This window comes from Oryzias melastigma, linkage group LG23 (assembly GCF_002922805.2).
Source record: "Oryzias melastigma strain HK-1 linkage group LG23, ASM292280v2, whole genome shotgun sequence".
Lineage (NCBI taxonomy): Eukaryota > Metazoa > Chordata > Actinopteri > Beloniformes > Adrianichthyidae > Oryzias > Oryzias melastigma.
Window position 1 is genome coordinate 18,135,563 of NC_050534.1, and position 23,252 is coordinate 18,158,814.

The 23,252-nt window shown below is 39.6% G+C and overlaps 1 protein-coding gene across 3 annotated transcripts in view; it reads left to right on the forward strand.

Moving 5' to 3' along the window:
• syt1a (synaptotagmin Ia) overlaps positions 1-23,252 on the forward strand; it is a 219,143-nt gene that overhangs the window by 89,404 nt on the left and 106,487 nt on the right. For 2 of the 3 annotated variants that reach the window (XM_024284355.2, XM_024284339.2), the window contains exon 3: positions 12,908-12,999. The gene's annotated coding sequence lies outside the window, so the exon portion shown is untranslated. Of the gene's footprint in view, positions 1-12,602; positions 12,801-12,907; positions 13,000-23,252 lie in introns of those variants that run through there. The other variant, XM_024284347.2, reaches the window with a different exon arrangement.

Sequence of the window (23,252 nt, forward strand, 5' to 3'; positions counted from 1 at the left end):
CCCTCCCCATATTCTTTGCTTCACTTTAGATAAAGATCTTACGTTGTAAATATGTTGTGAGACGGCTTAATTTGGCCAAGTTGATAGCGTCCCACCCATCAGGTGCTGCAGAGGGTTTCTTCCACCAGCTGCTCTCGTCCTTTACATGTTCCAATGGGCAGCAGTGGATGATGATGGCGCGCTCATGTGACACGTGTCTGCTGGTTTCTGGAGAGCTGCCAGCTACTAGTATCGGAAAAAAATGAAGAGGCGAAACTGGGGAAAAAAAAGACAAAGAAGAACATAAATAAATAAAAGGAATTCCCTGGGGTGTCTGGGATTTTCAGTACCTGTCATAAAATAAGGCCATCACTCATCGTTTGCAGTCCCAAGAAGCATATGGCTGGCTGCCTCTCCCCCAAACACAGGTGCTTGACAGACAGAGTCAATTCTGCTTAATGAGCAATTGTTATGCCATGTACTGCTGGATCTGCTGTGCACAGCAAAGCATGGATGTAACCAGATTGTTTTCGGCTGTTAATCCTAATCACTTTTGACAGTATAGGAGGTCTAAACAATACAACTTTTGAGCAAAAATTAAATTTTGATTATTAGGGACAGAAAACCACTAATTTAGACCTCTGACTGATGAGTATAAAACACAGTGATCGCCTGGTGGGATGCACAGATTGAACTTGTTAGCTGTTGGATGTATATTCCACAGATGGGTGATTGGATTGAGATCTGCTGTATTTTGGAGGCTAAGCCAACACCTTTTTACCTTCTGTTTTCTTCTAATCATTTAGCTCCGATCAATTAATTGAATTTGTCATGTGATCCCAACATGGAAAAATTCAATCTTCTCATCATAGGTGTTCCAATTAGTCACGTGACACCAACAGGGTTTGGTGGATTTTTGTGATTTGTTGCACTCGCCAAAGGGGAAGAGAACTGTTTTACATGCCTCCATAGCTAAGCTCTCAGTGCGTGAACTAAGCTAAAGTTGATCAAAGGTTTAAAAAATTGAATTGAATAAAAATGAAAAAGTTATATAAGTATGCACCATCTACCATTTGTAAAATTTGGTCATTTGCTCACCGAAAAAAAAAAGAAAACCCACTGTATTTTGAGCCACATGTGGATGAAAAAATCTCCATAGACGCATGACCTCTGTAAGTGATTTTACATGTTCTATATGATGAAGGCAACTCGTTTTACTGGAGGACTTAGCAGAAGCTTTTGTCTGAGTCACTGAATTAGTTCTGTCACTTTGATCTATTTGCTTTGCAGGCAGTGGTGGAGAATCGTTATTTTTGGGGACTATCATGAGGGTGTTTTTTTGTGAGAATAAAATGATATTTGGGCAAGGCTCGAAGCCACCAACGGACAAATATTGTAGTGTGTGTTTATCAGAATTTAAAAAGACAAATTTTATGTCTTTGGGGGGAGAATTGGCTAATAACTTCATGTTGTCCCCGTCTTGCCGTTCTGCCATTTCTGTGAAAGATTAGTGTGTTTGTGATTTCTTTGAGCCTGCAGGTGTGTTGTCATGCGGCTGAGATTATGTTCGGATGTCACTGTGCTGCAACAGCAGCAGTATAGATTTAGTGTGATCAAGTCAGGGTGGCTAATTCATGTGTTAAATACATCATCAAGAAGGAGTTTAGGATTGAGCTAAATCCTGGTTTGAACATAACACTTTGCTTATATGTCACGTGAGCGGCAGAGTGAATGCTGCTCAGTGGTGGATCGTGACTTTCATGGCTGTGTGGGAGACGCTGCTACTCCCACACATCTCCCTCCCTCCCCTGTCACTCTTCCTTCTATCCAAATCCACGCTCTCTAACTTGCCCTCATTTCTTGCTTCTCTGCTCCCCTCGTCTCCTTCATGTGGCAACTTGGCATTTAGGTCAACTTTGTTGCTTGAAATCTGAAATATATAGAAAAAATATGACAAATGAGATTATTATATCCACGTGGTTCAATTTGGATTATTCCACCTGGTGATTTTGAGTTCTGAGAAGTATTTGATGTAATGTTTCATGGCACATTTTTCTATTTTGAGATCATGTTTGCTGAGTGCAGTTGCTATGGGCAGGTGTGCTTGGTCTCCAACAACGTTTAACGTGGGTGTTATGAGTCAGACTACTATGAAAATCCTTGTTTTACTTTGCCTCTCAGTGCTTTGGATGATCATGTTTACTGCTACTTCAAAGATGCTCTTCCCTCAGCAGATCCGTCTGAAAGTTCCTCAGTGTTCATGCTAACAGTACTGTCACATTAGGCCTTCTGTGCATCACACTGAGACTTTTAAACCTTTGTTCACACTGAACACGATTTGCACATTAGGGGTGACCAGTTCACTCAAAGTACAGACTCCATCCGAGTTCATGTGGTGCATTTTGAACATTAAATGCAGCTCGGCTGTCTGGCAGCAGCATGTTTTGGGCATCACGATGCATCCAAATTTCAACTGTCTGATTTGTGGCAAAGCAAATGCAACGCATTAGCCAATCAGGGACTCAGCTTTGGCCCATCATGCGTTGATGATCAGCGGATGGAGTCCAACACAGAGGAGAGGCTTTTCCTGAACTTTATATTTTTCTTATTTGCATCGAAATAATTATAAAAAGGTCCTTAATTTTATTTTATTTTTTCTCCTCCATTAACTAATGCAGAACTGGAGTCAAACTGGGTCACAGAAAGACGGAAGTACCGCTGAAAGCAGTCGCCGTTCAGGCGGAGGTCTGACACATTCTATTCCCAAAGTCGTCACATATTGACATTAGTTAAGGTCCCCTCAGCAACACTTTCTGACTTTTTTTGGTGTACCCAAGTCGTAGTTTTTTTTATCTGCTGACTGTTCCAATCAAATTAAGGCTCCCCAACGTCCTGGCCACAAACCGGTACCGATCTGGTACCGGGTCATGGACCGCACCGGTATCCAACCTTAAATTGGTACCAGACACAGTTCGGCACAGGTTCCGGATGCGGTACCGGTTCTGCATGCAGTACTAGCAGTAGACCAGGCTAGGGTTAGGCTTTCAGGTTAGGGTATCTGGCAGACCGACAAAACGACCGGACCCCTGATTTAATTGGAACAGGAGAGCTCGGCATCCTTCCGAGTTCCGCGTCACGCTGTGCCGTGTATAAGAAGCTCTTTTCTTCACGTGGGTGTGCTCTGATGCACAGAAGTTTACATTTAATCTAAGTAATAGCTTTTTGTGTTAGCATGATCTTTTTAGAGTTATAAAACCGATGTTATGTGTTTTGTAGCCCCGCACTAACATATCTGACCAGGGACTGTTGATGACGTCATCGAGGGTTAGTTACGTATTTAGAGACACTATGTTTACATAATTCTCTTTTTGGAGGGATAAATATAGGGGTAGGGAAAAGCAGAAGAATTCAGATTCGGCCGGAGAGTCTCTGAATGATCTCATGAATCCGGACATGGAGGAGAGTTTACTAATGCTTTCGTTTAGCTCTTTTAAACAAACAAAGCTGATACCTCAACATCATTTTTGCTTTCCATGCATTGAGATGTACAGTCAGTGCTTCCATGTAGCAATGAGGCTAAACATTTTTGACAGTAGCTCCACCCACTTGCGTCAAGTTTATGAACACAAACTCGAGCATTGAATTTGAAGCATGAATTGTATTCAGTGTGAATGCAGCTTAGTTAACGTTTTGTGAGTTCCAGAAATACTTGTGTTTTTTCATGGCCAAAATGTTATAGACTAAATCCTGTTTGGAATCCAATGGATGATGCAAATGTAATCTTGCATTTTCAAATTTCCACCCTGCTGACGTTGGAGTCTTTCTGTGAATGGACAGTTACATGGTTGCTGAGGTTATTTAATTACCAAACCCTCCATGGGCAAGGGTAATTACTGCTCTCCAAATCCCCCTTAATCCCCCTTCTGAGTCCCCCTTTCACAAAGTCGGCCCGGGGCAGACGAATGGGCCGAGCTGACTCCTCAGTTCTGTCCCAGACAGGACACCTCCAAAAATAAATAAATAAATAAATAAAACGTGGCTTTTGTGTGTCCGTTTCCCTGCTTCACGTGTTGTCAGTTCCGGTGCATTCTCCTCACGTTTCTCCCTCCTGCTTGTGTGTCAGTTTATGGAAGTCCGGGGTTAAAAGGGCTCCTCGTCGCTCCATAAGAATCTGGTAATTAACGGTGTTGGCATGAATTGAAAATGACCTCCGTTGCAGCAGCGACTGGAGTTGGGAGACGTCAAATTAATTCTGCGAAGCGTGTTGGTCGCAGATACTTTCCGGAACATCTTCAGAAAAAAATTAATAACTATAACTCATTTAATACAAAAATGATCAATTTTTAAAGCAAAAAATAATGTTTAACTTCAAGTCCTAGTTTGCATTTTTCCTAATTAAGCAATCATTACTTAGTCGTAGCTTAAAGATTGAACTTTTATTCAGCATTGTTCCCTGAAACCTTTGCACATCTCCACCAGCATTGACAGTAGAATTCCTGTTAGATGACGAGACTTCCATCCTGATGTCGATCCGTCAGAGCTGGATGTTAACAGACAGCTTTGACTGATATGAACAGAGATGTGCTGCCGTTGTTAAACCTGAACCTGAGCAGCAGCAGCCATGTAACCAGCAGGGGTTCTTGGAGTTTCATTCTAGTAGCTAACACTTTACTTAACTACACCTGACACTAGCATGCCCCTCTATTTTAGCATCACATGGTACCTGACCTGTAGAATGCTCCTCATGGATGCTTTGTTGAATTTGCACTATTATATCATAATTCTATGGTCTTTGTAAACACAGGACAGTTTTGAGTGAGACCAAAAGCAATATCGACTTCCTGCTAGAATTTTAGCTCAATATTCTAAACAAAACCACTTTACTTGTTTGTAATGTTCTGTTGTTAACCCCTTAATCACCACAGATTAACGCCTAATTACCACATGCTCTTTGACATACCGTAACTCTTCAACCGTTCATATTTTCAACTTGAATCAGTTCATTCCTGACGCAGAGAAAACCAGCTTTTCTTCACGCAACACATTACTAACATAAAGTTCTGCATAACGGCGCAAAGTTGCCTTTTCTCCACGACAAAATCTTCTGATTCATGTAAATTGCATAAACGGTTAAAGAGTGACAATAGTAGAAAATATGCTAAAAGGTAAATATAATTAGCAAGCGTTGACTTTGGTCATTTATTTTGATGCATTTTGTCAAACTGCCTTGAATTTTTTTCTGCTACATCCCTTAAAATATTGCATCCCAATGTTATTCATTTGTGCATTCTAAAGGCACACCTTTAGACTTAAAAATAAGGAAAAAGTCAAAAAGCATTTGTCTTTTAGAATATATGATAATAATGATAGATATTTAATATTTTATTCATTCTGTTTGATCACTATCATTTGTCTTGCCTGTGAAAAATTCTCATTCATCACAGAGTTTCTGTTCTTAGAGCAACTGAACTTTAAAGGCAGAACATAAATATTCAGAGCAGCTTCTTCAAACTGAAGATGTTCATCTTCTAAATGGAGAACAGAAATCTGTTAATGTCATTTATCATTCAGTATTTAGAGATTTTGATCATTTTGGATTCAATTCATATTAAAGAAACGTTTTTTTTTTTTGTCTTGTTAAAGACCCACTCCAATGAAAATGGTGTTTTTAAAATATTCTTGATATTTTTCTGATAATGGAGGAAATATAGAAAGAAAATTTAGCTTAAAATCACATTTCTGTTTTTCATTCAAATTGTTGGTAGTTGGGACCATTTAAAAAAAATGCTGTTTTTTGGCACAGGAAAAACACTCAAAAGCTCCCTGCTCCACTGTGCAGCAGCGAGGGAAAGAGGGGGCGGGGTTGCTCCTAGCCATCTGTCCCACCCACAACTCGGAGGCAAATTTCTAATGAACTATTGGTGCTCTGCAGAAACTAAGTCCTCGAAAACGAGACAGGTTTTTTTAAAATGTTGTCTAAAAAGGTCAAAATTGTAATTAAAAGACCACTGGGAATGCTGAAAATTGTTCTAGTTGTACAAATGGAATTCTCCATCCGAGTAGTTAGATGTGTTTTAGTGTAATTAAAAAAACTTTTTCTTTTGAAATTAGCTGTAATTAAGTTAGAGGTCAAATGAGCACAAAATAGTATATTTTTGTTCTTAGTGTTACTGACTAAAAAAGGTTAAAGCAAAAAAGCTTTTCCTTGAGCTGTTTTATACTACAAATTAATGGCAGACTCCAATATTTTAGTTAAAAGATGTTCTTTGAGGAAAAAAAAGGCGGCCTTTTCGTCTCCATCCTCTTGAAACCTTGGACGGCCGCCTCACAGTCTGTGTACCGTCAGCGGCGGTAGTGAGTGTTGCTGACCCGAGCAGGTGGTGCGCATGCAGCTTCACGCCGGTGATGTTTGTGTGAGTGAACGGATGAGCGGGGAGTTTATATTGAGGAGCTGCCACATGCCTGTGAGTGAAAGAAGCCGGCTGGCGGTGAAAAGGAGCACCTGCCTGCATTGTGAGGAGTTCTCTGAATAGCTCCATATTTAAACAGCCACTTATCTGCCGATAAAGCTGTGAGTGATTGGTGGCAGCTTCCTGCCTGCAGCGCAGAGCCAGAGAACGGCAGAAAGATGTAAAAAAAAAGAGAGTAAATGATAGCATGGGCTGTAATTAGAGCTTGTTGCCTCCGTTTGGGAGATCGTCCCTCCCTCTCTGCAAGAAACTTTGCCCAAGACACTCGACTGGTCAAAGAACACAACTAAAAAGGGAAAAACATAAAAACAATTTGTTTTTATTTCATAGTTTTACTCTATAGTTTTACTGAATACATCAGATGGACAGCACATGTTAGATGTTTTGGATATAAAGTCAGAGAGGCCAGACTGAGATGGTTTGGACATGTTCAGAGGAGAGACAGTGAATATATTGGTAGAAGGATGCTGAGTCTAGAGCTGCCAGGAAAGAGGTCTAGAGGAAGACCAAAGAGGAGGTTTATGGATGCAGTGAATGAAGACATGAAGGTGGCTGGTGTTAGAGTGGAGGATGCTGAAGACAGGCTTAGATGGAGGAAACTGATTCGCTGTGGCGACCCCTGAAGGGAAAAGCCGAAAGAAGAAGAAGAAGAGACTCTATAGTTTTACTGCAGGTCACCATGATGAAGCATCACACCTGTATCAGATAGTCTGCTTCTTGTGAAGTGGTTTAAAAGTTAAAAACTACATATTCAAAGTACTAAGAATGTTTTTTCTTTTGAGTAGGAAGGTTCACACCTCCGCATCATCCATTCAATTCTGATAATGGACACTTCGTCATGCATTTTCCCTTTCTTAAAGTCTGTGTATGAATCAGTGCAATTAGTTTTCTGTGAAAGCTTATGCCATTAAATGTTTTTATATTTTTAAAGAAAGTGAAGGTGATTGTTTTTCCGACTTCGCAGTGTCTGAGTTGCTTTTCTTGTCAGATTAATAAGTTGATAAAAGTACCTAAAAACAAACATTCTTTTGCCAAGGTCCTTGAAGACTGTCAAACTGCTGCTGCGTACAATTTGCACATTGTCCACAAAATAAATTTTGGTCTTTTGTGATACATGTACGTAATAAGTCTTTCTTGCCTTCATAATTTGTTGATGTGTGAAGATGTACATACATGTAAAGTCCTATTAGTTGTCACTGATCTAGATGTGTGAAATTTGTTCATCCCCTGTGGGAGCGGTGAGCGGCAGACACAGCTGCCCTTGGGAACTCTTTGGTGGTTTAACCCCCCAATCCAACCCCTTAATGCTGAGTGTCAAGCAAGGAGGCACTGGGTCCCATTTTTAGAGTCTTTGGTATGACTCAGCCTGGACTTGAACTCACATCCTTCCAGTCTCAGGGTGGACACTCTACCACAAGGCCAATGAGCTTATATCACGTATGCGGCACACAAATCAACTTAAAATGACTTTAAGTCTAACCAAACATGGAGTCACCTTTTTTTGTCTGTTGACGTCTATAAATCGAGCTTTAAAAGTGCTGTTTGTCCTTAAGATATTTGTTATCTTCCATTTTTATTTATTTATTTATTTTTTGCTCCTTAAACATTTATTTAAAAACTTTTCTCCATGAAGCAGTTCTCATGGCAATTGCACTGTTTTAGATAATAATGATTTTTCCATCTTTAGGTAAGATTTGTTTCAAACAAACTTGAGGGGTTTTAGTTATTTTTTAATTGGTTTTTGTTTAGACCTTACTTGTAATGTTGACATCTTAAATTTCCTCCTCAATTTAGAGAAGTTATTTTGAACTCACAGAACTAAATCTGATGTTTTTAAGTCAAAAATATTTTTTCATTTTTGTCTTTTCTTCTGTTCCTGTATAATCAGTGTTTTCTCTTTTTGGTAAACAAAGACATAAGGAATCAGAAGCTGGAGAATTGGTTTTCTTTATCAATTAAGACCATGTAATGCTTGATATTTGAAGGCATAACTGAATCTTTTTTAATTGAAAAACCCATAGTTTTTTTCTCTTTGCAGCATTTTTTTAAGCTTCAGTTTCTGTCTTTCAGATTCTTTCCACAACATTTCCAGAGCTCTGATTTGTCACTTAGGCGTCTAAAAAAGAATCAGAAAGTTAATTACTACTGTCACTTTATTCTGCGAGGATAAAAATAGCCGTTTGGAAGTTGGCAGCTGCTAACACGAGCAAAACAAATCCTAATTGAATCCAAAACAAGAATAATTACTGCTTAAAAACTCAGCTTTTACTCCATAGTTTCACTGTTCCGGACTGACATTCTGAAAACCAAAATACCACGGAAGGAAGGGGTCACACATTTGACGCTAAATCTCCATTTTTCAGAAGTTTAACTGTGGAAATAATTAGTATTATTTTCCATCAGCAGTGTGCAATTATCTCTGAAAACAATGAGTGGCAGGCTCCGTGCAGGGCATTTTACCAAAGATTTCAAATGTCATTTAAAATGACGTCAAATTGAACTTCTTTTAATTGATGCTTTTGGTTGTGATTCTTCTGTATTTTTTACTCAACAAATCTGCTTTAATGTTCTGACCTTTTGCTTTGGTTTTTGTTCCTTCCCTATAAAACGAATCCAACTGTCGACTCCACTGCTTGTTTGTTTGTTTGTTTTTTAAATTAATGACAAGTAAAGAGAAATCAATCCACCCTGAAATCTCATTACGCCTCTTTTTTTACGATTTAAAAGAAGTATTGATCTTTTCCAGTAGAAACATTGACGTACAAATGCAACCAGTCATCTTCTTCACTTTCTAAATGTTTTGTTTTTGTTGCGGCTCTTTTATATTTTACATCACACTGTCCAACAGCTGAGCGAAGAGAAGCCGAGAGTCTTGTTTGTTGGGTTTGGTGGATGTGACTGTGCAACAAGGATTATGCAATCTACTCCATGAACAATAGAGATGATTAATTACATAAACCATATTTCTGTTAAAGCAAAAACATGATTATGGGATACAGATGTCTGCAAGGAACATACAGTTTTAACTTATGGAAACATTTCTGTGCCTTTGAGCGCAAATTTGACCCTGGAAACATGCTCAAAAACTGACCAACACGTGTACAGACCCAGTACCTGGAAGAAATTAATTTTGAGGATAGTGACACCTCCACCCCTCTCAAAATAAATACATAAAAAGAAAGAAGATTACATCATGGCAACCTATGGCTTGGCGGCCATTTTTTTTTCTTCCTAATTGTGTGATTTGGCAATTTTTATGTTTTCCCACAATATAGAAAAAGTAAACATTTGTTTGAGTCTACAAGCACTGTTGGAGCTTTCTTGACCTTTGAATTTTTAAAAAAAGGCTAATATCTTGAATTTTTTTTTTTAATAAAAAAATATTTTGTTCCAACTACAAAAAAATATTGTCGTAGGGATTTTCATCAACCGTTTTGTAACTTCTCAAGTTGTGAAGCAACTGTGAGAAAAATGTTACAATTAGAAGTTGTAGATTTATGTTACTCTCACATTTTATAATATATTACTGTGAAAATTCAATGCATGAACTCCTGGCAGGAGCTAAACAAAATGATATAACATACGAAATGACTATATTAGGAAATGTGAGCGTGGTTAATTAAGTTCCTAAGGAAATCCAAAAGTTTACTTTCTCCAATTCTTCTGAAACTCGTGTTGGTTTGTTCGGTATTCCCAGGCGACAAAAACTTAAAATAGTTGCTATGGAGATAATACCAATAGAAAATCTGTTATATTAAAAACAAAGTGGATTTCACATCAGTTTGTTGTATGCAACTCTGACCAGCCTTCTTATTAAAGTTTGAGTTATGCATATACAGACACTTCCAACTCATTTTTGAAACCACTTCGTTCCATTTTATACTGCTTAAACCTATTTTTGAATAATAAATTCAATAATTGTTCTTTTCATTCATATAAATACAATATTGGAGCCATGATAGTAACTTGTCTTTAAAGTGCTGCGATTTGTGTTCCTCGTTTGTGAACGGCAGAAATGCCTTTAAGAAAGGGGGCTTGCACTCTGCATGGATGCTCATTAGTGTGGAACTAAAAGACTGCTGGGCTGCACGTCTGCAGTCGCCACCATCAGTTTACCAAGAAATCAAACCCACCCCCCCCTTCGCCATCCACGCCACACAAGACAAACTCACAACTCCAGCACAACCGGTCAACCAGGGTTTATACTGCATGCATCTGTATGTATGGAAATGTTAAAAAAAATCTGCAATGGAAATTCAGACTCATCTCCATTCTAATGAGCTCTGTTCTGAATAATTTAAAGCACATACTCTTCAGAAATGACCAGAAATGTACTTTTTTTGTTTTGGTTTTGTATCTCTTGGGAGAAAACATGTAGATGTTTTTGTCCTTAGTTTCTAAGACAGAACTTCTATGTCTAGGAAAGTGTTTTTCCTTTTTCCAAGAAACATTTTTCTACTTTTTAAAGACCCGCTCCAAATAGAAGTGGTGTTTTTAGCATGTTATTGTGTTCACTTTCTGATGAAAGAGAACATATATAAAGGAAATTAAGCTTTAAATAGCATTTCTAACTATTTGTTTAGTCAAATTATTGTGATTCAGGGGTACATAATTACACGCAGTTTACAAAAGATTGTATTTGTGACGTAGAAAATACCTGCTCTGCTCCATTCCGATACATACCAACAGATCCATCTACGTCTATGTTTTCCTCATCTGAGCTGGCGTCTGGCTCAAAGCTGCATGGCTGGACAGCTCCAGTATCAGTTTTTGTTGCTCCGGTTGAACTGGGGGGGTACATTTTGCTTTTAGATTTTTGCATGTATCCTAATTTATTTTTTGGAAGCATTAAGCACAGATGGTGTGCTTTTAGATGAAGCTAAAATGGATTGTTTGAAAACACTCTGGTACAAACACAGTTTTATTGTGAAAACATGGATGTTTTTTTGGCTTTTCCCGCTTGTAGTTACATTCACACCGGACTCGGCAGCACATTCATGCAGAGATTTTTAATGAGTAATTTATATGAACGATCATTTTTGTGCTACTTGATTCAAATCTCTTGTGTTGATGTGTAGCTGTTCGTTTCTGTTGCTGTTTTCGTACAAAACGTGTGGCCATTGAACATGTGCTGCAAGTTTAACCAGGTCGACTTTGACCAATCAGGCAGTTGATTTGGCGGTGATGTACGATGGGTCCCTTTTTCCCTAATTTTCCATTTGAGGGCTAAATGTACCCCTGCAGAAGGTGTAGGGTAAGGGAAGAATTTAGATTTGGCCTTCGTCTTTTATATATCAGAATAAAGCTGTGAAAAAAAAAAGGCCTGGACCACTTTGACATGTTGCACCAACTGCAGATGACATGCGTTACTTAGCAATAGAAAAAGAAGAAGCCCCTCCCTGCTTGTCCAGTGTGAACACCATTGAACGCACATTGAAGTACCTGTGTTCTTGAACATACATCACATGCTCAGTGTGTCCTTAGCTTCAGAAGAAGCGTCCATGTTCTCTGACAGCTCATATTTTCCAGATTTCCAAAATCACTTTTCACATTTATGATGTCAGAGATTCATTAGGTTTGTTGTTTGAGCCTGAAGGGGAATGTAGGAGCTGTTTACATTCTGTCATGATCATTTATCACTTTGTGCTTTAGTGCTGTAAACACCACCTCACAGCTAAAACCTCATTGGTCACCTTCACTCGGTTCTGTTGACCTGACTCTCAGCTGGAGTGGAGGCACGACAGCATGGCGGATTTTTGCCTTTGTCTCTGCGTGTGTTCCCCTTCTCCCTGTGAGAAGTGAAAGCCACATCTGGTCTGGCTTAGTGTCTGGGAGTGTCGCTCCTCAAGACGGAGCATTAGCATACGCTTACTCTGGGAATGCCCTTGACCTGTCTCCAGAACGGGACGTGAGCGGCGGCGGTGGTGGGTAAAATTCAGCAGGAAATCAGAAATTAGTGCGGCGGGGGGGGGCGGCGACGGCTTTGGTATGCTAATTATATACAGTAGGAATGTCTCATTAGCATTATTAGGTAATCGCAGTATTCTGATGCTATCAGACTTTCATGAGGAACCTCCAGATGTGCAGAAATCTAAAAGTAAAGAGGCGTTTCTGTTGGAGGATCTCTGAGCAGGTGGCAAAAATATCAGGAAACAGGAAGCTGAGAGATGGAGGGGATGTGTGCATTTCATCTGACAGAAGAGGAGCAAGTGAGGCAGAGATGGAGAGAAAGGAGCAGGGGGAGGAGGCTGGAGTGGGTGGGCGGGAAAAGAGGAGGCGAGTGTCACGGAGAGAGAAGGAACGGCGAGCTGCTGGCTTGCTCGAGCTGACTGGGTGTTCTAGTGTGTGATCGTGAGTGCTTCTTGAGCTGAATAAAAGGGGACATCGCTGTTTTGTTTTTTTTCTTTTCCCTCTCAGCCACTGATTTGTTTTTGCTTTTTTTTCTTCTTTCCTCAAAGTGCCACATCAAGCCTTCTCAGCGAAGGAAGAACTTGTCTGAACCTCTACCTGGGATTGGGAAAAGGATCCAGGAAAGACAGCGAGCTGCCAGGTAAGAGATTAGGACACATTTCAGTGCGGAGTTGTGCCGTCTGAGAGCTTTTGTTTGAGCTGCCCGTTTGAAATGGATATTTCCGTTGAGCGCGAGCATGTCAGCAAACATGGCTCGCGGGACACTACTGTAACAGTCACTGGAGGAGTCACGTATAGTACGGGGAGGAGGAGGAGGTGCACTTTTCTCTTTCACAGGAGCTCATCTAGGCTGACAGATGTCAAAGCATGTTTGCGCTTTGACAGATGACTAAATTTAGCATTTTAGAAAAAATAATCTTTTCATTCTTTTTCATGATTGTTCTCATCTTATGTCTTCATTTGCAGCACTTTTATGTTTTTTTTTTTTTAGTTTCCATGCACTCAAATTAGCACGATCTCCTATTATAAGCAGAATCTGGCAATATGTGGTATTAGTGGCAGGCAGGGATAAGAAAAGTCCCAGTGCGGCGGGTTGGGCCGAGCTCCAGATCAACGGCTGCTCCTCAGGATCAGGGTGGCAGCAGAATAGTCAGAGGAGACAGTAATTGCCCTCCAGAAAAGAGAACAGACGTGCAGTCTTTAGAGTTGTATCATGGAGTGTTGCTGTTTCCAATGCCATGGTCTGCTTTCTCTGTCATTTAATCACAAAGAAAGCAGAGAACTTACAATAATTGAATCACTGAGCTGCCTTCTCTGCTGTTCGTCATTTCCCCCTTGTCATTTCTTATCTCTTCCCGCCTCTCTTTGGCCTCATTATCCCGGATTCAGCTGAAATGAACTAGTCGATCTCTCTTCCACCCCATCAGGGGTGTTGGGAAAAGAAATCAATACCAGTGAGAGTCCAGATTCTTGTTTTCCAGAATTTAAAAATCATTTAAGATTTATGGAGGAAAAACGTCACCAAAGTTACCTTTAGGAAGCATCATCAGGCAAAGATCTTCTCTACTTTTCTTGCACAAGACATTTTTTGTGTTTTTTTTTGGCTTAAAGTTTCAAATCCTTTCTTTCCACTTTCTGCCACTCTGAACAGACTCGTCTCTAACATTTTTTGAATCATCTTGGGGTCAGGGATGTAATGCTTTCTGTTGGCTTCTGCAACAAAACACAAATTCTGATGATTTTATCAAACACAAAACCTATTCAGTTAAATTTCAACTTTTATTTTGAACCCATTTTAAAAGCATCGTTTTCGTTTTTCAGGTCACATCACTTTTCTTTTATTCACAGCACCTTAGTGACTCATTTAAAAACAGATTTGAGTTGGAGAAAATCCCTTAAAGTCTCCGATTATCTTTTAAGCTTTCGTTAAAGCGTTCCCAGTTGTCAAAATCAAAAAACTTGTGCTGTCTTCTGGTACATAGTTTCTGCAGAGTGGCAGTAGTTCATTAGAAATTCAACTTTGAGTTGTGGGTGGAGAAATCCCACCTCTTCATAACTGAAAGCTCTCTGTTTACACTCTCTCCTGCTAGCTTACAGTCCCTCACACCTCCAACCTAAGACTACGTACACATCTGGTATTTGCTCATTGTGTCAGGAGGACCTGATTGCAGAAAAGATAGTGAATGAAACGGGAATTCCACAAGATTTCAGAGTTGTAGCCACTTTTATTGAAAGATGGTAAAGACTTTATTAAAGGATGTTAACAAAAGGGTTGAGATTTGTAAAACTGTTACGACATTCACATTGGAGCTTTAGTTCCAGACCAGTGTTAGCTTCAACCCTTTACACAATCAACGTGAATCAGCTCTGTCGCAGAGAAAAGTGGTTTAACACGGATATAAAATTACTTTATAGGAGTAATGTGTTGCATTTTAGTGAAAAGCCATTTTAAAGCGTTGCTTACCAGCGAAAAACCACTTTTTACTGCAGGTCAGCTAATGTCAAAGAGCATCGTGGGTTTTGACCGAAACACCTCAGGTGTTAAAGGTTCAAAGCTTAAAATGCAGAAATAAACAAACAAACAAAAAATACATAGCTGCTGACCAAAAACAGAGTATTTTCTGACAGAAATCTGTAAAATGATTTGGGTCTGGTCTTGGACTTCCTTCTGGCTAATGATTTTCAGCCGCCATCTTTTCTGCCACCAGGACCCACTCCACTGTGTTCACACTGGACAACCAGAGAGGGGCTTCTTCTTCTTCTTTTTCTTTTTTTTTCTTTTTGTCTGTTTACTAGTCTGCCATCTACAATTTGGTGCACAATGTTAAAGTGGTGCAAATCTCGCGATTTGTGCACAAAACAGAAACGGTTCGGTTCATTACTAGCATCCTTGCATTATAGATATGGATGTCAGGAGAGTGATCTTGATTTGTCTTTATTTGTAAAACAAACGCAGACATGAACAGGTTTGTTGCCAGATGTTAACGCACATTCAGCGATCATGTGTTTTGTATATAGAGCCCGAAAACGGTCCTGAGCGTTTTAAAGGTGGAAGCCTGAAATGTGCATTTTACGCATAATTATATGGAGTTTTATTTAAAAGAGGCCACTTTAACTCGTGTTGTCAAGGGCACTGTGAATGTAGTTTAACTTTAGCAGTTTAGCAAAAATGGAGATCAATATTAGAGCTATCCAGCTGTACAGTTTTGATCCAGATGTCAGCTCAAACGAGGAAAACTAAAGACATACGTGGATGTAATTGTCAACAAGTGGATGTATTAGATGGATAATTTTCTTTTTTTCAAACTGCATTAATTTCACAACGATTTGAATAAAGAAATACTCCGAAATTTAATTCTGAGCTAAAATATGTCCTCCATTATCAGAAAAATGCCACAACAGCATTGAAGTAAATAAAAAAACACACCAAAAACCAGATTTTCATTCGTAGACTTCTCTTTTTTTATTTTTTTTCAGAGTCTAATGTTTGGAGTTTTTCTTCTAACATCATTAGATAATAAATATTTTAGATTCTTGTTCAGCCTGCTCGTCTTCTTCCTTCTTTATGACAGAATGTTTAAACTCCAGTGTGAACAAAAAAACACTGTGTTGTGTGTAGACACTATTCTGACCTTCATTCAACCTTGCACTGTTATAGTGGTTGCTTGGTGAATTATTACAGGGCGCCAACACTGAAGAGTAATGACAGGTCTCATAAATCTCAAACGCTGCAAAGTAGGTCTATGCAGAAGAGGGATGTTTTTTTTTTAGTTAAATTACTGATGATTGGTGGAAAATATGAGTGGGCGCACACCTCTTATGTGTTGATGCTTAAAGGTGATCATTCCATTCTGGATGTTTGCTCTCCAGCCCAGAGCGGCAGGCGATTCCTCTCGGTCCACTGAGTGCGGTCTGCTCTCTTTGAGTCATTTCTCCGTCCGCTCTGATTGGATGGCTTTTCTACCCCGGGGAACGTGGGGATAGTGTAGGGTCTGCCCCCCTGATGAGCAGGGATCAGCCATTCCTTTCACACAACATCCCGCCGGATGCACATTTACAATGTGTCACTCAGTGATGAAAGACAGCAACAGGAAGTACAAAGAGGACAAGTGTTTTTGAAAAAAATTGATTCAAGCTAATATTTTTGACGAACGCCTTTTAGTTCCTTCCCTAACAATCATTTTGAACCTGTCTGTGGAATGTACTCAGCCTCCCCAACCCCCCATCCTGCTGAGGATGAGAGTGTGACACATGTGACAGCTCAGAAGCAAGCAGGGCGTGGAGCCTCCCACCCGCTGAGACCCTGGCTTGTTTGCCACTTTCAGACAGTCCTGACTAAGATGAGGTTCGCTCCACCCAGCCCACCAGCCGGTTGAATTTCTTTTATTTCATCTTGACTGTGCAGCATGGATTCAGAACCACGGACAGATCCCGAGGAGGAGGAGGGGATTTCAGCCCCACCCTCTGTGGATAGCACCACACGTTTCATACAGTAGTTGCCGTAGAAACTAAGCAACAATAATGGAATAAGCTAATTATGTAAACCACTATCCTGTTTTTTAAGAGTATTCATGTGGTGATTAGATGATATACTGAAGGGGATGACAAATTTAATAATTTGGCTGCTGAAGAAACAATCTGCAAGGCAGAGGCACTGCACTGGTGGAAGCTTCATGTTAATGAAGCGGCACTGATGATCACCTGAGCCCATGAAAAATGGTGTTCAGTGCCTAACCAGGTGATCTGAATAAGTAATTACACCACTTCTCTCAAAGTTCTTGCTCAATATTTCTAATGCATCCGAGCATTTTCTATAGATTCTTCTAAATATGTGTATTCACTTCACATTTATTTTCTCAAATCAAATTTGAATAACTTAAACAGGTAAAATGAACGTGTTGTGGCAACAGCCAGCACGTCAAACAACAGCGAGTTGGGGACACCCAACTCGCTGTTGTTTGATACGTCCATATATGACGAGTTGAGAATGCCTGTATAAGAACTGGACTGAGTGGGTGTGACATCACCAATAGAAAATGGTTTACTTCCAGCTCCAATCAAATAAAGTCAATTCTGTCACCATTTTTTTGCGACGCCGTCATGTTGGAGACAGACGTTGTTAATAAACAGTGATTGGTCCAAGTTGGTTTCTATGGCAACCACTCACGCTAATCAGTAGTGAGCTTGTTGGAAGTCCACATCCGAACCTCTTAAAGCAGGATGTATGATATCTGTCAAATGTTTTTAATGTTGAAGGAAATACCTCATACTTCTATGGAGGCACCTGATTGGACAGTTTATAAATTATAAAAAAATATCATGAAAAAAAATTACAATTTTGTAAGACAAACAAAATAAAGGTAGTAGAGCAAGAATGTTTATTCTGACAAATACAGTAGCTAAGTAATAGCTCTTCTTCTCTATAAAAGTCTGTTGGATTTTAGCTTCTGGAGCCAGCGGCTACTTCCTGTTTGGAACAGGAGTGGGAGGGGCCACTCAGTTCAGTTCTCATATGTAATCAATGTCTTTAACATTAACTTATTTCAAGCTATAAAAAACAAAGAGGTAAAAGAAAAGAAAATACCTGAATATATCAAAACTGTTGAAGATATTAATTCATACATTGATGAGAAAACATAAGAAATTAAATTTTTTACATTATAATTGCTCCCTATCATAAATAGAAATATTTACATTTAAACATACAGCACATATTATGATGTCATGAAATGTAGTTATTGTCAAATAGATTATGAATAATTGCTTGAAAGGAAATGAGAAGAAGAAAACATATATACATATATATATAGTCCTCCATTATGTTTTTATTTTGTAAAAAAATGGTTTTAACTTGTATATAGGTCTTTTTTTGTAAGAGAACCTACATTTGACACCACTATTATCACCAGTTTCCATACAAATCCCCCTAATAATCAGTTTCCTTTTCATTTCACTCCCATATTTCGGTGTGTTTCTAAGAATTCTGTCATTTACAAACATGTTTCCAAGAAGTGAATGAGCTGCTCTTACATGAGCAGTGTTGCCGCTTTTGTCCGCATCGTTTTTCTGCTGCAATTTTGACAAATTACTCCTCTCGGCCCGCGCTTCCCTCAGCTGAAGATTACAACATGCCTCTGGCAGTAGTGGTGTTTTGCAACACAAACTCAAATGTAAATGTCAGTGCAAGGTCATTAAAGAGCACTTTCTTGAATGTCATTTTTTTTTTTTTTTATGCAGAAGCTTTTTAACTGTAGCTGAACAAAAACAGAAAGCCAGAAAAAGAGTATTGATGGAAATTTGACATTTAAGTTTCACTTGTTTGTGCAAAGCTGATTAGAAACGGTGACAGAGGATGATGAGAGTTTGTTTGGTTAAACAAATTCTGTCAAATAATTTAATGTACCGGACTCAAAGGTCAGAATGTTTTTAGAAATTAGTGTTTTTGGTGTTTGATAGATAAATATTCATGGAAAACAGCATCCTAATCAACTTGCACTCCTCTTTGTGGCTCCACTTATGTTTTTTTTTTTTTTGCCATGAATAATTATTTATGAATGTTTCCAAATGCTACTTTCCCCCCACCAACCAACATTTAACTTTCCAGCTGCAAAAATTAAAAGTAATGTTTCAAACACAATTCGTTTTTTAGCTTTTAGCATCCTGCTTTTTTGGAAACAGTCTACTTTTTTTTATAACTTCTTGATTTAGTTTAATGTGCAACAGTTTTAGTTGGATTTCACATTTTTGTGATGACAGAGTCCTAAAGGAAGGGCTGAAGTCAGAAAGGTTATTTTAGAAATTAATGTAGCAATGTCTTCATCACATATTAATAGTATCGTCAGTATCTGTCAGCAGTAGATCTGGGTATCGCTAATAATTTCCTGAAATCAAACGTTATTGGAAATCCCATTATATGTTAGCATCAAGCTAGCAGACTCGAGCTTTATGTGTTAGATCGATCTCTACTTTTATGGATAGTTTATTGATCTATTAAGCTGTGATCAGCCCTAGTTAGCAATATCAGCCAAAGCGCCTCAGTCACATGCACACGTACAGTAATTTTTGGGTTGTCCAGGATGTGGAGGGTTGTAGAGATCCGGCGTGGAGGGGAGACATCGCCAGAATCTTCAAGATTTCATGCCACACGATTTTTACATTGTTTTTAATTGTTGGCATGCTCATAAATATTGACAGTAGCTGTCAGGTGGCCGTCAGGCGAGCAGAATGGCATACTTTTTTATTTAACCCTAAAGGCCCTTAATATGGACAGCCGCCGTCCAGAGACGTTTACACATCGTCCAGCTAGAGCTGCTGCCAGCCGGCGATTCGGCTGCCACTGACCTGCGGCTGCCCGGCTGTAGCCCAATTTTTTATTTCTTTTTTATGTCCTCATCCCTGCCTGTCACTGAAATGACCAGGTAATGAAATGTACCTGGTTGACCATTGACCAATGTCAACTTTTAAAGAAAAATCATCCGGTCGCCATAAAAGTTTTACTTTTTTCCTAAAATTTCCACAGCCACCTGCTGTACATTTTATGTCGCAGTGGGGTGGCTTTTTGTGATATGCTATTGTAGTCTTAACCCTTGTGCTATCTTATGGGGTCCAGATGACCCAAGACGTACATTGATGTGTTATCCATCCTATGACAAAAGTAGACTTAAGCTCTATAAGTTGACGGAGCGGTCTCTGATCTTAATACTCATGTTTCACCCAAAAACAGCCCATGTATGCCCATGTTGGAAGTTGTGATGAATGATGCGATGACACCAGTCTTGAACACACTAAATGTCCATTTTTGAATGCCCACTTAGCCCATTATGTCCACCGCGTACAGTTGGAAGAGTTTGGTTTGAAATGTCGTAGCGGAGTAAATCTCGTGAATCTCGCTCCAGGCTTTTTCTTTCAGATCTCTATTGCGATGTACGAAAGACTTGGTGTCATAGAATTCCCTCGATTATTAGTTTCTCCTCCATGATCAATTTTCAAACGGTTGTCACTTCCTCCAATTAAAAAGTATGCCATCTATACCTCACCACCACATGCCAGTCCGTGATTGGTCAAATTTTTTAGCTCTCAATGCACCTTCAGTGGCCGCGCGTTTTGTACATAGAGCCCAAGAACGGTTGCCCGAATGCGGGAGTTCTGAACATGAAAGTTTGAAACTGAAATTCACATTTAAACACCTTTACACAGACTTTTTCGCTAAAAGTGGTCACTTGAACAACGGAGGGGGGGGTTGCATGAGGCTTAAGGTCTAAACCTTGTCATGAACTTAACAGAAACCTTTGATCTCACAGCTGCAGTTCTAATCCTAAACTGGATCTAGAGTCACATTTGTCCTCGGTCGTATGCATTCATGATTCTGTGCACTGCCTCACGTTCTCAGGGAGCAGAGGGTATCAGCAGCACCCTTTACCCCCTGAGGCGACAACAAAAAGCTGCTCCAACCTTTCTCTCTGGCGTCTGTTATCACCCATGGACAGCAACCCCCACATCACTCCTTTCATTCCCTCTGCTCTCCCCTCATGCATGTCTCCTAATTGAGAGAGCCAATAACTAGTCAGGGTCATGTGTATAGTATTCATTAGCATAATTAAATATGCTGCAGTTAAGTGTTTACTACTGGTGAGTTAATAACACCGTTTGGTCACGTGGACGGCTTAACGCCATCGTCATATCTCCGTGATGCCTCCTGTTTTTCTTCTTCAGCGCCGTGATGTCCACATGTTTGGCATGTTAGGCGACACTCAGGCTAAAGCTGCCAGAAAATGACAAAAGCAGATGGATGGAGAGTTGGCTCTCATGTTGTCCTGCTCCTCTTCTGTCCGCACGGCTTTTCTTCTCGCGGTGAGATTGTCGTTTTGGGAAAAGCTGATAACCAGAGTCTTGGATCTGAAGATGCTCCACATTGGTGAGCTCTGAGGGAAATGACAGTGCTGCTTTTGTCATCACAGCTCTGTGCAAAACAGCATTTCATGTTCCATATTTGATGTTGGAAGAAAACAGGAACTTTCTAAAAAATTTCAGCCCATCAGGGGCTTTTATTTTCTGTGCAGAGGAGAGGGCTAACAGCTACAAGAAAAGGCCATTTCTGCTCCACTCAGCGCACACAGGTTACTGAAAGGTACAAAAAAACTCAAGAGCAGCACACCTGAACTGTATTTACTTGTTGCATAGCAACAGCTTATTGCATTTTTAGTCTAACACAAGGAGAAGGCTTGCCTTGTGTTTAACAGAATGTAAAATAAGGCTAATGGAGGTATGAAAATGAAGGCCAGAGGAAGCCTTTAAACCTTTGTTTTAACAATTAAAAATATAAATTCAGAATGTCTGCAGAATGGGTTCTCTGTTTGGTCCTTAAGTAGCAATTTGCCAGACTCACTTTCCATCTTAACAGCTAAAGTTGGGCACATTTTTGGTTAATTTTGTGTAGAAATATTACCTCAGATTACTTTTTTTGTGCGTCAATATTTTCTAGATGAGAAATTGAATGCTTAGAGCTGCATAAGCTCTTTTAAATTGGCCAACGTTTAAGTTTACCTGGTGTAGAAAGGAATAATTATGATAATAATACATAGTAACACAATGACACTGTACAAATAAAAAACAATATAAGTCAATGAAAGGGTCATAGGTGTTAAAATCATTGGAAAAAAGCTACAGGTAAAAAAATAAAACCAGTTACAGTTTAATTTTGAAGGTCAATGATTCTTATAGCTGGGAGGACTGAGTTTTAAAGTTTGGTTGTTGAAGGCTCTGCTGCCCCATGGTGCTGATGTGGGTTGAAGGAACATTCTGATGAAAGCAGGATGGGGATCTGAGTAAACGTCAGGGGAGACTGGACAGGTGTGGGGGTGCAAAGTTTATCTTGAAAGTAAACAGCAAGAGTCTGTGGTAAATTCTTCATTCGCTGGGGAGTTAGTGGAACCTCAGTACAAAAAGTTTGATGCAGTTGAAAGGTTGTTTTTTTCTAGCAATTATCCAAGTGACTGAGTTCTGGACCAGTTGGGGTTTGTTGAGGGATTTGTGGTGAAGGCAGAAGAGGAGAGAATTGCAATAGTCAATGACGAAGCTACAGGCCTGGATGGAGGCGGTATTGTTCAGGATTACGCTCAGACTTTTTGCATGGAGTTTTGGGTTGAACAGATATTGATACAATGAGAAATGTTGACTTCATGCAAATAAGACTTTCTGTTCTGTCACTGTTAAGTTTAAGAACGTTCAAGGATAACCAGGATCTAACTTCTGAGAAACGACTGGTGAGATAGAGTTGGAAGTCAAGAGTTGGGTGTTGTTGGTGTAGCAGTGAAAGTCTTTGTTAAATTTCTGAAAACATTTCCAATGGGAAGTAGATGGACAATAAAAAGTAGAAGCTCCAGGATAGAAACCCTGAGGCACACCTGCGATCACTGGGGAAGAGTGGAAACAGTTGATCTGAGAGCAACCTAGAGTTTACACCAGGTGTGTGTTGCACATCCAAGAACGCTCTGGACAGGAGTTCTGGGATGTGCTTGTAGCATGTGGTGTTCACACTCGACTGCCGCTACCTTATATTAGCGCATGTATCTACACTTGGAAGAGGATTGGAGCCAAATGTCAAAGCAGTGCAAGTCTTGCTCCAGGCTTTTTCTTTCACAGCTCTATTCCAACTTATAAAAACTTGGTGTTGTATAATTACAACTGGGTACAAACCACAATTATTATTCTTACAGTTGGCACTTCCGTGAGTTAAAAAGGACGCTACTAATATGTTACAACCAAATCCAAGTCTCTGATTGTCAAAGTTCAACTAAGTTAGCTTTATTTGCACATTGAAATTTTCGTACATAAATATAATCAGGAAACACAACATTAATTTTAACTGTTATGCGGATGATGCACAGTTGTTTT